This window comes from Catharus ustulatus, chromosome 1 (assembly GCF_009819885.2).
Source record: "Catharus ustulatus isolate bCatUst1 chromosome 1, bCatUst1.pri.v2, whole genome shotgun sequence".
In the NCBI taxonomy this organism is placed as follows: domain Eukaryota; kingdom Metazoa; phylum Chordata; class Aves; order Passeriformes; family Turdidae; genus Catharus; species Catharus ustulatus.
The window spans coordinates 43,534,977-43,549,984 of record NC_046221.1 but is presented as its reverse complement, the minus strand read 5'-3'; the positions used below and the strand labels follow the sequence as shown (position 1 = coordinate 43,549,984).

Sequence of the window (15,008 nt, the reverse complement as noted above, 5' to 3'; positions counted from 1 at the left end):
TGTCCGTGGCGGAAGCCGAGCCGCAGGAGTAACCCTGCAAGCCTATTGCTTGGTCCATGGAGCTGCCCAGGAGGAAATTTCTGAGCGCAGCAGCAGGAGACATAGTGTGCTCCTCTATTGGAATTTGGGATGAAATGCACAGGAAGGGAGCTCCTGCATGGAGCTAGTGTCTATTTTCTGCTGAGAGCTGCTGCTCATTGCTGTCCTGGCTGCTTGTATGACCTTAGAGATCTGCTTTAGTGTTTATATTTTATTGATGATAAAAAAACATACGAGTGCTGTGGTGAAATGCAACTTGATACACAACTGATGTTTTTCGCTAAAGAAGTTCAGAAAACATTGTGTTAATACCAGCATTTCTGGCCAAAATGTATTATGGAGTAAATTCAAGTAAATTGCAGTTACTCTGTAGCAAATAATTACCACCTGTTTCACATCTGTCTGAAATCCACTCAAAATACAGCAATCTAGTCATCATTCTTGTATTATTTATGTCATTTTATTATTTGCTGTTAGACTTCTATTTACTTACCCGATTCACAACAATTTTTTCATGCCTTCTGCACACAGAATGATGAATTTAATAACCTCCTTTGGATTTGTTTATAAAACCTTTCAAAATATGTTTGCCATGCATGACAGGGCTTCTGAAAAGCCACAGACACTCGGTGGCCTGTTTCATCATGAACTGTGGTTGGGAGCGTGCCACTTTGCTGCCCTTGGACCTCAACACCTCCGTTTCACCTTCAAAAATAGCCCACATTAACCTGTCACACCCATGATCTCATGAGCATTTTCAGTCACATTTTGCTCTGTTAATATGGGAGCTTCTGGGTTGCTTGCTCAAAGCATTGGTGTGCTTTGATGTTGGATGGACAGTGAGGCAAATGAGGGGATTACAGCAGGAATGATCACCTCCTGCCAGGGTGCCCAGGTACAATGCAACTCCAAAGGAAGGACAGGGACAAAAAGCCAAATGTAGGCTGCTTTAAAGTACTCAAAACAGTCTGCAAGCATGGCTTGGGCTTTTTGTGCTTTGTGCTGATCGTTCTCACGCACAGCAAGACATGTTGTAGTGGTTTCTTTCGATATTACACTTCACAACAAAACGGCATGTGCAGGAAGGAGGGCAAGGGGTTAATTCCTTGCAGCACATCTAGGCCATCCCCTGAAATCACAGGAGCAAAAACAGCTGAGCAGGGAATCAGGCCACCCTGCCTCTCCAGGACAGGAATAGCAAGAATCAGAAATCTTGCCCTCAGCTGTGCTGGCATGCGGTGATGAAGAGGGAAGGCACAGGGAAATACAGCCAGTCACTTGCCTCTGAGCTTCTTCAGGTCTTTTCCATTACACTCACCTGGTACATACGGTTTTGCAGCTCCCAATAGTGAGAGCAAAACATGGTCCCCCCTATACTTTCAGCCTGAGTTAGGGTGATTGGCCTCCTGAGATGTGTTGATGTGTTAACACCCCATCTCACCTTTTCATTTCTGTAGTAGCTTCTTCACATTAACCTCTCTCATAACAGGAGCAGTGTTCTCCTCCACTAGAACCGATCCTGCTCAGTTGCGACGCAGTGCCTGTGCCCAGCATGTGCAGATGAGGGAAATCTGGATGCAGGTCTCTGCTCTAACACGCTTCCTTGGAAGGGAAGGGCAGCAATGGTCTGGGTTCTCCAAATAATCATAAAGGTGGAAAAAAAATAAATTACAGCTAATAAAAATTAAGCTTGGAGGATTCCAGAGGAATGTTACAAACTCAGCAGCACTATTGCACGTCTTTATGATACCTCTCAAAACTGCCTGTCAAAATCTCCCATTAAGGAGCATCGAAGATTAGTAATTATGCGCATCTATTAACTAAGCATCCATTCTTTCTCTCAAATGCTTTGTAGCAATATCTCTCCAAAGAAGCACATATCTCATCTAGGTGTCTGCTAGATGGCCATAACACCTCCCCAAGGGAGATGCCTCTGATAACACTATATTAAAGACAGGGCTTGGTTTTGTCTCTAAAACCGCTATCACACAAGCCAGTGCACAAGGAAAGACACCTATTATGATTTTGTAGACAAACGCTAACAAAAGCTGCCTGCACACATGCACACACAGAAAAATTTAATGTTAACATTGCAGGAGGCTGTGGTGATGACAGGGGTACTTTTATTGTCAGCTCTGCTGGAGAAGGGGTAAAAAAACCTCTTATTTGTGCAAATAACCTCAGCTTAGCTTTATTCTCAAGCATCCTATTTGCACATACGAGTATGTTTTGTCAGCCATGTCTTTAGGTACAGGTTTTCATCTTCAGCTGTTTACGCTTGTTTGTGTTAAACAAATTAGTGCCATAATAACACACACCCCCATAAAGACTTGAATATTGTACAGTAAGAATCTGAAATACATGGTGGTCTTGCCTTTTTTGTTGCAGGTTTGTTGTTCTGGTTTGTTTCGACTTCGCCCCCCCCAAAAAAGAAAAAAAAGCTTAATTAAATTCTTTTATGCTTAGTTCCCTGATTATATTTTGTTCATTAATACAGAGCAAATATGAAAAGAACTAAGAGCAAAACTGGAGGCAGAGGATAATAAAATCTATTGCTATTAATTAAACTGAAATCCTCCTTCCAGCTTGCTATCTTCCAGATCCTAGATTGCTTAATTCTTTCAGTGACTACTGCTAGACAGACACATCCTGTTCTGATGATGGAGACCAGCTGGATTTAGGACTGTGACTTTGTGTGTGTGGTGCAACTGACCATATGTGATTCTCTGTCAAGTTTGCAGCTTTAATGGGAAATCTCTGAAGTATTTCCACTTTGATTCATGTTTTCTCCTTGGTTTGATAACAAAAGGGGGTGGCTTTGTGCAGCTGGCTTGCACTAACATAGGTTGTAGTGTGGTTCTGCAAAGGAAAGGGAAGCTTTTGCATACTTACCCTTAGGAGTTGCTTTGAGCTGTTCTATTTGTTTGTTTGTTTGTTTGTTTGTTTGTTTGTGGAATTTTTTTAGGTATTTTGGGGGAATTGGGGTTTGGCTGGTTGGTTTTGTTTGTTTGGGAGTTTTTTTAGGAAAAAATATCTGGGACCAGAAACTACATTTCATTAGGGATATAATTTTGAATTCTTATGCAGATCATGGTTTTTATCTGGTTTCAACAGAACTGAATAATTCTGTTAATTGTTATTGTTTTCCTGCCGGCTTTGAGAAATGTGTGTCTCCAACCTCTCTAGGCCTGGCAACAGAAGGGTAGCTAGTTGTGAAAAAAAGTGTAACAAACAGCAGATAGAATTTAAAGGAGTTTGGGTCTTCTTTTCCTGAAGAATGATTTGCATTTACTGGTCTTCCAGACCTGACAGCAGTACATATAAGGGCAAAGGACAGTGGTAGTCGCACAGATACGGAGGAAATGGGAATAGAAAAATTCCCTTCCTTTTGCACTCTATTTAAATTTTAGTTAGAACATGCAGTGAATTATCATTTGTAGTGGGTTACTTTCACCTGTACTCTCTCTGCTCCTCAGCTCTCTGGGCTCCAGGCAGAAAAATCAAACGCCACAGGAAAATCTCATCTTCTAAGATTTCCAGCCTCAAGGCAACTGGCGAGGCATGGAAACTTCCAAGTCAGCCAAGTGTCTGAAGTCTCCTGTTAAACAGGCACACAGAGAAGGCAGAGGTGAACACTCAGCACCCAGCCCTGGGCTTCCCATTTGTCCTTTAGTCGAGTACGTACCTCTTTTGTATTTTACATTGCCAGTGAGTTGTGACCAGACTGTATCTTCTTTACACCTTATCAAACACAGTGTTTGAACAATGCCTTAATTGTAGTGATCAGTGTTTGCAAACAGCATCTTTACACTTTTCATCCAGACTGTCTTGGTAAAGGAGGGGCAAAGAGGAGCCATCCTAGCATGTGTCAGAGCCTCCGCTCACCTCACAGCTGTGGAAATCTCCTTGCTGGTGGTGAGGTAAGATGCCCTTTGCTGCAGCTGAGAGGGAGGAAGAGTCGAGGTATCCATCATTTTGGGTTAGATGCCAGCACCCCTGGTCCAAGGGTTGTCCCTCTGTCGTGCAGGGAGCAGATAAATGGAGGTGGGAGGATTCAGAGCAATGATTTTTTAACTTGGTTTTGCTGGCTGTTCCTATAAATGGTGAACAGGTAATGAGCTGTAGATTTCCCTGATGAAAGCCTACTTTTTAACACATAGATGTATTTTCCCGTAAAGAAATTCAAAATTTGATGTGGTGGCATCCAATTCTTTATGAAAATCATGTATATATATAACCAAGTGAAGACTGCATAATTTGAGTCCACTGAAAGAAAATGGTGCACTTACTTAGGTATTTTGTGGATATTTGAGGTCCTTTTTCCTTTGAGGCAAAAACTTCCATTTTTGTGGAGATAAAAGATGTTTAAATTAGAAAGGAGCAGCACAAAATACAAATGATCAGCCTGAAAGAGACTGTACTGCAGCAGAGCATTTAGCAAGGACTGCATTGGTATTTGGTGCAATGGTGGGATGCTGATGGGAAGAAGGATGCTTCCAGATCTTCACAGGCCTTGCAGATGAGGCTGCAATGTTGGCAGTCAGGGAAATAATACCACACCTGCATTTTAATTTGAAGTGTGATTATACTGATGCTGTTCTCTATTGCTGTAAATCAGTTTCCTAAAATATATGGATTTTTTTTCTCCTCTCAGACCTGTAAAATTCAGTATTTTCTGAATACTTGATCATGTAAGCATTAGACCCTGTAAAGCAGCTTGTGTGAAGTACCACGGAGTGAGTTCTCTCATGAATGGTGGCAGTTCTGTCCTGCTGCTGTTTACCTAATGGGGAAGAGGGTGCTGACTTGTCTCAATATTGCATTCAGCAAGCAAATCTTCATCTTATTCCTTTAAATCAAAATGGGCAGCAGCACCCTAGACTAGTATGGTGCCTATCAGAACTGTACATTTCATCTGAACACGTCTCAGAGACTATTTATTTTCTCATTATAAAGAATATTCTGGCCCAATGTAAATGTCAGTGAGCTCAGTGCACTTCATGCAATGAAACAGATGGATCTAAAACAGTAGAAAGAGGCAGGCCTCTTTTCAGTCCTCAGAACTGCTGAAAAGCACTTACCCTTGTTGGGTTTTTTAAAACTGTGCATTTGATTCCCTCTGCCCACTAATTTGAGTCTTGGTCGGCCTCAGAAGGGCAGTAACTTTACACACACCTTTTTCCCTGAGAGGACAGGAAATTACTTTTCATGAAGAGAATGATCTAGCAGGTTGTGCTGTGGGGGTGTTTGTTGGTTTCTTAATAAATACTTCCTTAATCTGGATTTTAAACATTCCCATACACAGTAAGGAAAACATGAACGAGACATCCTTTGTCAGCAGATGTGTTGATGGGAAGGAGTCTCCTATGAGCAAACCAGGCAGTGAACACAGAGACTGTGTAGTGTTCAGTTTGGTTGTCTGCAATCAGTAACACTTAGCAAGAGACAATAAAGCATCTGGAGGATTATTTTGAAATATTGCATGTGTATTGTTTCAGCGAAAAATCAGAAAAAAATCAGAAAATCTTTTTGGATTTTGTTGTTATCAAACAGACTCCCACTATCAGGACATCCAAAGGCAATCCTGCAGTCCTCATTGTTAATGATCAACATTGATTACAAGGTGATTTTTCCAACGGAGAATCAGCTCACCTAAGAAAGCATCTTGCTGTGCATATATAGCATGTACCAACCTTTATTAAGAAACCAGCTGATTATTATTCTGCTACTGGCTTTTATTTTCTTCTACTCCCTCCCTTGCAGGAGGGCTGCATACAAATATAGCAATCGATTGAGAGGAGATGTTCTTCCTTTACGAGATTAATTACAAACACAGGGATGCTGTGTCTGGCCCGTGTGTGTATGATTGATCTTGTAGGAGGAAATGCAATAGGAAACTAATGCTTCCTTTTATCCAGTAAGCAAAGTTCAGAGATGTTTACATTCTGCTAGGTAAGCACAGCTGTCCAAAGATGTGAAGACAGATGGACTGTCCTGTCAGCACAAATTCGTGCCGAGGTAACAGGCTATGCTGTCTCTGAGGAGCTCTCTCTCTGGCCAGGAGGCTGTAGGGCCAGAATCGTTCATTTAGCAAACAGCTTAATTGTTTCACATTTTAATTAGCGGGGAGATCCAGACACAGTCAATGTGCTAGGAGGGGCAGCAAGGGGAAGGTGTAGGGGAACCTCACTGCTGGGGCCGGGGGTGAGGAGGAAGGCTTCCAGTGATGCCGAGTGTGGGGCAGCCCTCACAGGGCCGCTGCTCACAAATTGCAAGCGTTTGTTCTCCAAAACCTGGCTGGTATACTCACTACGTGTAGCTGTCGAAGCATCTGCAAGAAAGTGCCGCACTTTGCTGCCCTTGTTTCTGTTTGTATAGCAATATAATCTTAAATGTTTGGATTTGGCTCAGGGTCTTTCTGCAAAGGTTAGTTGTGTTCTTGGGGACAGGCTAGCACTTGTATTTAGGCAGAGAAGCAGTGTCAGAGGTGACAGATCCAGCATAGTGTGACTCAGCTTTCTTCCTCAGAGTATTTTAAATAATGGATGTGCTACTGCTGGTATTTAACTCCTGCCAGAGCTGCTGAAATATATGGTGTCTTTAAAATACTGCTGCAACATCGAATCTCTGCTCGGGCAGGGGAGGAGATCTCCATCTGGGATTGGTTTTCTCAAAAGGAAAAAGAAATCAGAGGAAGAGGGGAAGGGAGAAGGAAAGAGGCTGGGCCATAATATCTTGTAACTGTGAGAATGCCCTTCACCTGAGGCAGTGAAGCAGTCAGCTCTAGCAGCGTGTTGACGGAGAATCCTGAAATCGATGCTGCAGTCTGCGTTATATTTATACAAGCATATGCACTGCGCTGATGACGAGAGAGAAAAAGGGCTGTTCCCTGCGTTAAAATAATTAGTGTAATAAATACAGCCTGGCAAGCGCCAGAGGAAGTAGGGATCCCTTTGTTCACATCTCGCCACTTAGAGCTGGGTAAGCAAGTCTTGTGGAGTTAATCTCAGAATTTACTCACCCTTTTATTCTCTGTCTAGAGGTCTTGAGCAGGACGTGCTGCTGATGCCAGACTTAACAAGCGACACTGGCTCTCTTCCTGCTTCTGAGTGATGTTAAGGATTTTATGGGGTTCTTTTCTTTTTCTTCTTTCTGTCCATGCAAATCCTGCCTGGTAAACGAGGATCTGTTTGCTGTTTAGCAGTCAGTTTGCTTGGCTTGACAAAGGTTATTGCAATAATTGATGTTCCTCTTCTAATAATTAATGTTAATGAGTCCACTAAACAGTAAACAAGACAACAAAGAACTGTTAATGAGACAGTCTTTACTCATTTGTTTAATCTTTTAGTAAGATAATGGGCGATAAATATGTCGCTATTCAGCCATCTTCAGGTCCTTAATGCATGGGGAGTGTTTTAAAAGAAGATTTGAGCTGATTTTTTACACTTACATTTAGTAGATTCAGCTGACTGGGTAGGTGGGGCGCCTGAAAGAATTGGGAGACCTATATAATTAAGTGCCTTGACATTCTGCTTCTGAAGGACATTGGCAGATATCCAAATGCTATGTTCTGTTCTCAAACTATTTAATTGAAACCATACAAAAGGGAGGGGGTGGAGGGGCAAAAGAGAGGGAGATCTTGGCAAAAACCTTATGTGCAGTTTTTCGCTATTGGATTGACCAGACAAGGCAACAAAGCTGATAAAACAGGATTAGCAAAATTGCATTGTTGGATATTATATGCTGTGTGACATGTACTACAGCAAGGGAATTTGGCAGGATTAACCTGCAGAGGATAAAGATGTACCAGACAAGAGGGCTGAATTAATAGACTGCTGTGACCAAAGCAAGAAAATCTATTTGCATGGGATATTAAGGGTGATAATAACCTTTCAGGGTGGGGTTGCAGTTAACGCCCCAAGTCTAGTGCTGACCCCATGCCCAAGTCCTGCTCACCGCCTGCAACTCAGTGTACAAAAGCCAGCTCATTGGCACAGCTTATTACTCTTTCCTGTTTCTAAATATATGTATATATAAATGTATACACACACACACAAAATGCAAATTCCTAGGCGGGATTATCTGTGTTACTGGGTGGATTTGTGTTGGTGGATTCTTTCCCCCCAAACTGAAAAGTTTGTTTTCCTATTTATAGGAGATGACTTTCTTCTCCTAATTCACTAGTGTTATCCTAAAGTAAATATTTGGGTTTGGTGGTTTTCCTCAAGGCTTCTGGACCCAGCTGGCCATGGGGGAATGCATTCCCTCACTGCATGTTACTCAGCTGTTCAGGAGATTCTACGTTTCCCTCTGTGAAATCGAGCTGAAATCCTAAAAAAGCTTTCAGACCATGTAGTGCCAAAGAACCTGAATGCTATTGCCAGTAGATGACTAAATAAAATCATATTAAGTGAAAAATGGGAAAATACTAAAATTTAAAAAATTTAGATGTGCATTAAGACTACATTGGACTATTTGACCAAGAGGGTAAAGAAGCAGAAAACCAACCTCCATCTCTGGTGTGTTAAGGGGAGAGAAAGTAAATTAAGCATTCATTTCTCATTTGTACAGCATATAATTCTGGATTTTAACTTGAAAAGGCCTTTAAATTTGCTTCTTTCAGACTACAAGCAATGCATATATGGTAGTGTGCTTTTTTAAAGTAATCTGATATGCTTCAGCACAGATTGTATTAAAGGATTCAGAAGCATTTCAACAACCTTGAAAAATGCTCATGTCATTTGCTTTCCCTTTTCCCACCCACAGTACTAGTGGCAGACTTTAGTGTTCCCAGGGAACAGAGAATGTACTAAAAGTATTTGGCATTGCTCTGTGTGTGACACAATGTGGTTCACTGAGTGTGCTCAGTGCCACCACAGACAATGAAAGATCTGCTCTGGTGAGATGATTCCCCTTTATCCAGCGCCATTAGCATGTCACCATTGACCAGCACCAGCCAGAGCACAAGTTCAGCTTTCTGATTCTTCCTTTCAGAGTTGACGGCTGATGGGAATATTAGATACACATAAAATGTAAATACTCATTTTTTGTTTGTTTCAACATGTTACAATTTTGAATAAATATGCTCTTTAAATTTAAGCTGTGTTAGTACAACATGACTGAGACTTTACAAGTGTGCACACATGCACAGGTGTCAAGAAATTTAGTTCCATTTCCTACAGCAACAGGATTGCATAACCTGGCTCTCTGGAATATTTTCTACTAGTGCATATGTTACTCCCTTCTCTGCCCAGGGATTATGCATGTTCTGCCTTCTCTGCAGGGGAAAGACAAGGCATGAAGTTTCCCTTGGATTAACTTGGGCAGTGGGTATGAAGAGGGGATGCTTTCTAATCCAGCCCATTTCAGGAGAGCATTAAAAACCAGCAGTTCTCCCTGGAGGTGTGCTAGGCTGAATATCACTTTCTTTCTATCCAATGTGCTAAAGGGTTTCCTCACTGAGTCCTCATCCCAGGGATAGTCCTGAACTAACTCCCAGAAACTCTGCCTTCTTCTGGTTATTGGTTGCTGAGGAAGGTCTCTAATACACAAGATCAATTTTATTATTTGCTTATTTTTCACAAGTGCCTAGATTAGTTAACCCAATAACGAGTTGTTGGTAACCCCTTAAGAATGAGCCAGCCCTGACAAGTGAAGCATTGTACCACTGGTGCAGCAATTTGAGGGGGATCAGGAAGAACCCCATGTCTGTTTCCACCTCTTTTTGTCTACTTGAAAAGCTGCAGGACCACCTGGAGCTGTGCCCTCCCCAAGACCAAGACCAATTCTGTAGTGATGCAGCATTGCAACCCAGAGCCCCTGTGCTGCTTGGGAGACATGCTGTGTGCATGCTGTGATGGTTGGCGTGCTCACCAGTGTCAGTCCTGCCTAGCCAAGGGAGATTTCTTTTTCCCTCGAGTCCCAGAATTCATAACTCCCCTTGTGATTTTATTTACAAGAAGCTGATTTTTCCTGGTCAGCAGTGGGTTGTGTCCCTCAGCTCCTGAGAGCTCCTGAGGGATGGGAGTCTTGGAGGGGAATGAAGGGCCTGCAAGCTGGGAGATTTGTGGGGTGGTGAGCACCTTCCTGAATGCCAGTGTTCTGGGAAGCTTCTGGGAATGGACCACACACATGCTATGTCTCTCCACCTCCGAGGAGCAGACGGGGTGCAGGCATGAAGGTTCATGGCCATGGTTCACTTGGGAAGCAAAGTGATCCCTCAGGCACTGCTCTCCTTTTGACAATATCCTGGGATCTATGAAAAAGCAGCCTGCTTCTCCCATGTCTCTGAGGGCTTGGCTGAGTTTCTAGGTTGCTTCCTGTGCCTTCCAGCCTCCAGCTCTCATGAGATGAGTGCAGGGAATGAATTGTAGGAGTGCAGCTGTATACGTTTGCAGTACTGTGCTGCAATGGCCACCTCTGCAAAGCCTTAGATCTTGAGTGCCAAGTTTGCTGTTTCTGTTTCTTTTTTTATTATTTTGCTTGGAGGCATACACCCTTCACACATTTGTATTTCAAACAGACATGGGTATATATCTGGTGGGATCAATGGATCTAACCTTGTCACTTTGCTTTCCAGCACTTGATGGTGTTGAAGATGGACTGCAGAGGAGAAGGACAGAACACGAGCCCAGGGGCAGGGAGCCTGGCCAGGGGCCCCTCAGGTGCTGTGCAGCAGCTGGTGTTGTGAATCAGGCCGTCACCAGTCGGAGAACGGCTACTTCACAACACCAGGGTCGCACCGCACCACGCTTCGACCGCCAGCTGGACAGGAGCAGCGTCTCCTGCGGGCAGGCAAGGGATGTGGAGCACCTTCTGGCTGCTTCCATGCAAGCCCAGACCTGCAAAGGTAATCAGGTGCTCAACTCCTATTTAGGCACCAGCCTCCCACTGAAGTCTGAAATAGAAGTTAGGCCCCTAAATATCTCTGTGGGTCTGGCCCCGAAACCCTGCGTCGCAGTGCAGTGCAGAGCTTCAGCAGGCACAGGGCAGCACTGGCAGCAGTGTGGTCACTGCCCCTTCACATGCCTCAAAAAACAGGTAGCTTTTATTAAGCTGTGGAAAACAGAAAAAAAAAAACAAACCCTCTGCATGCTCCATGTGTGGTTCTCTCTCACAGTAGCATCTGTGGTCCTTGCCTGTGACTTGTTCTGATCCCTCCCTATCTCTATACCCAACCGCACAGTCTCTGTAAAAGGTCCTGTACCTACCAGGAAAAAGTTGGGCTCCTTGCTGTTGATACAAAACCTGGTCAGCCTCTGCCAGCATGCCTCTATCTAAACCAGCCCTACGTGTGTTGTGATGAAAGAAAAAATAAACAGAAGTGGTACAAACAACTTCAGTCCTTAAAATCAAGAAAAGGTTGCTAAAGCAATGCCTCATAAATTCCTAGGTGTGGAGGGACAGTAGGCACACTCAAACCAAGTGACCCTTTAACATGTGCCAAACATTTCAGATTTTAAAAACAGGCCCTTCTCTGCCTCCTCCTTTTTGCCTCCTCCTCACATCCACCAGTGTGATGTTAGTTTGAGAGGATTGGGTTACAGAGCAGTGCTTTCCATCCAAATCTGGGTCATGTACATGGAGGTTGGCACACACCTGATGGTCAGGGTATACAATCCCTTAAGTCAAACTGAAACACTGTTCAGTTTTGATATCAGAAAACAAGCACTTGGTCTCAGGATGAGGTTTTCTTTGGTGGGTTTTCCCTTCCTCCCACCCCTTAGGATTGCTCTGTGCTGTCAGGTGTGTCTGGCTGTTCCCTTGTATGATATAAAAGACTAGATATGTCTAAAGCAAAGAGTGGAGAAGTGTAGAGAGAAACTATTCAGGTAACATAGAACCAATGAAGGTTTTTTTGAAAGCTTTCTTCATTATCCTAACTCGTCTGAGTGAAGATGGCAGTAAAAATTATTTAAATTCCATGCTGGATGTATTATTGCTGGCAGGGAGATAGGCATAGGGGACAGTCAGGATCTGAAATAGTATGGGACAGCCTGAAAATGCATATTAAAGGTGACAATGGTGGTTTCACTGGGCCTATCCTAATCTTTATGTTCAGGTAGACTCCTTGCACAGGTAGCCCTGAATTCCTTTTATAGCAAAAAGTCAAATACTTTGAACAATGTAAGAGGTGTATGGGAGGCTTATTTGTACATTAGGAGAGCAATCTGTGGATGGATGAAGGCTAGCACTGGGTTTTTGTCGTTGATGAGAGGAAAAACTAGATCATGCTTCTTGTTCATGCACTATGAATTTGTAAATTCAACATGTAAGAACATTGTTTTATTAAACCTGTTCTCTGCTAACACAAACTGTGTGTTCTGTGTGGTAATCTCATTGTTTATTATAATCTTGTTTTAAGGCTTGAAACTTTACAGAGTTTGTTTCATTAGGCAATGCACAAAATTCTTTAGAAACAGGAGGCATCAATGAAATAGTTCAACAACCCTTGCATGCACGCACACCTATTTACATGAGCAGCTATTCATACATGGACTTAAGCACCATTTCATCTTTTATTGTGAGCCAGAAACCTGTTTGACCTATTCAGTTTGTCAGTAAATACACATAACATTTGAAATAGGCTAATGCTTAATATCCGCTGCCAGGTGACCTGATAAACTATCTTCATACTTTTCCAAGTATGGTATGTAGAGACAGGTCATTTTCAGCTCCTTTTGTTAAAGAATTTCATGGGAACAGCCCACTTCAAAGGTACCTTTGGGGCATTTATTGTACTACAACTCTAACTTGAATACATCACCTTTTATGCTCTTCTAAAGTGTTTTCCTAGCAAATTAATGCAGGCCATAATGCAGCTCTGCTACTGAAAATCAAGCACTCTTGGTATCATCAAGCAGCATAATCATGTCATCTCACAAGGAGGATTGCTGGTTGAAAAGCTGGCTGTCAGCTTCAGGTGATGAAACCAATTTCTATTTGCTCCCTTCAGCAGTTAGCACATGCTGCAGTGAAAGGTGAATGCACAAAATAAATAGTTCAGTATAGGTTTTATATTTGTAGAGTGTAATTCTTTATCAGCACCTACAGTTCATCTTCATGGCAACCCCAGTCCTGGCTGCTCACCAGGTTTCTGGACAGCCCCTCAAAAGAGAGGCCCCTGCAGTGCAGGTACACTCAGAAAGTTTTCTGATGCTTTACAGATCCTTTGTCCTGCTTGTGTATTATCATAAAATACCAAAAATACCTCATCAGAATTGTTGAAAGGCCTGATTTTATAACCTTAATAAAACACTGTGCTCAGCAATGAGGGTTAGAAAAAAGAGCAAAGTCTATCAAACCTGAAATGCTGGGCTGTAGTCTCTTGTGAGATTTTTTTAATGGGGTTGTTATTCCAAAAATGGTTCTTATATCTAAGCAAATAGTATTTAATTTCACCCTTGAACCCTTTGAAACTTGAATGTGATGGGTTTATTTTCTCAGCCCATCCACGCTGTTCTTCAATTGTTTTGAATGGGCTTTTTGTTTCCTTCCTGGGCTCACCAGCAGCTCACATACCACTTCAGAGAGTAGCAGCCTTGTAAATTTTGTTCTCTTTTCCCCTGCACACAACAGCCAAGCTGACAGGCACAGTAGGGCTCAGCATCTCTCACTTTCTGCGTTTGCATGCACACTGCTTTCTTACTGTGGTTTTCCTCATGAAAAGTGCCATTAACAGATTTCCTCTTCATCTCTTTAATTGGGCTTCCTCTTTGGCAAGCAACTAATGTGAAATTAATATGATATTTCAGGCAGCATTGCAAAGAAAACAGTAGGTGGGGCTGAATTTTGGTACCCACAAACCTGAGTCAGGTTTTATTTCAGTGCTATAAAAGCTTCACAACGGGAGGGAGAAAATACAGAAACAGTCTTCAGGCATCTTAACATGGTGAGCAAGAGGTGACATTAAGGAGGAGGAAGAAAGGCTTTTTCACAGCTACAGTTTAAAATGCAGCATATTAGGTATTTTTAGAAAAATCAAGAGTTTTCACAGTATATAGTCAGGCCTCAAATGTGCACATAAAAGGGCCAGAAACATCCCCATTGTGCAGTCAAGTGGCACACAAAGAGCATAAAAATCACTAGGCTAAATAACTAAGGCTAAATAACTTTCACTCAAAGGTTGATGTAAACAACAGAAGGGAGCAAAGCACTTTCTAAAGATCACAAAAACTACTCTAAGAAGTTTTATAACCTATCCTCTAAGGAGATTCTCTCTACTTAAAAGCCAAAGCAGCAGAGACTTTGCTGTGTCATACTCTTTGTCTTTATGAATATGGGAAATTCCAAAAATTATGATGCTTCTTTGACAAACAGTCGCCTCCTTCCTTAATGAGATTAACTATCTGTGCCTCAATAAATGAGTTTTTAACATTGCATTTAATTAGACCTAGTTCTCCAGCCATGCATTAGCAGGAAAGAACTGCCCACGCATGCAAGCCTAATGCATGCAGCTCTTGCTGTCAAAGACCATTTTGAAAAAGATGATGTGCAAAGCAATCCAGACAGCTGCACTCTGATACCCACTTCATGCCAGGAAAACTCCTCACACGGACATGGTCTGGGTGTCAGGAGGGAAGCTGGGGCCAGGTGGCCACCCTTGTACCACTGCAGCTTTGTCCCTACTGCTGTCTGTCTGCAGGGTCTGGGGCAAGGGCTTGGGATGGTCTGGCTCCTTCCAGGTCTGGAATAGCACAAAAAAGAGTGGGAAGATGTCTGAGGTCTATATTAGTACGTTGAGTGTCTGGCATTTCCATGATTCAGCTAAAAATTTTGGAAGTTTGGGAAGAAAAGCTCAATTTTAGAGAAATTCTGGTATATGTCAAAAACTCAACATCCCAATACATTGCCTGCCCTATCCTTTAGTGAAATGATTATTAAGATGACTAAACCTTAATTCTTTCCTTTGCATAGGGGTGTCATGCCCTGAACTCTTTCTACCCCGGTCTCTCTGCCACTGGGGATGT

General features: G+C 42.6%; 1 long non-coding RNA gene across 1 annotated transcript in view; it reads left to right on the top strand.

Annotated features, from left to right (window-relative positions):
* Positions 1–12,353, top strand: part of LOC116998216 — a 64,126-nt gene extending 51,773 nt beyond the window's left edge. Inside the window, exon 3 of the long non-coding RNA XR_004418339.1 lies at positions 10,619–12,353. This is a non-coding gene — a long non-coding RNA (uncharacterized LOC116998216). The remainder of the gene's footprint in view (positions 1–10,618) is intronic.
* The last annotated feature ends 2,655 nt before the right edge of the window (positions 12,354–15,008 follow it).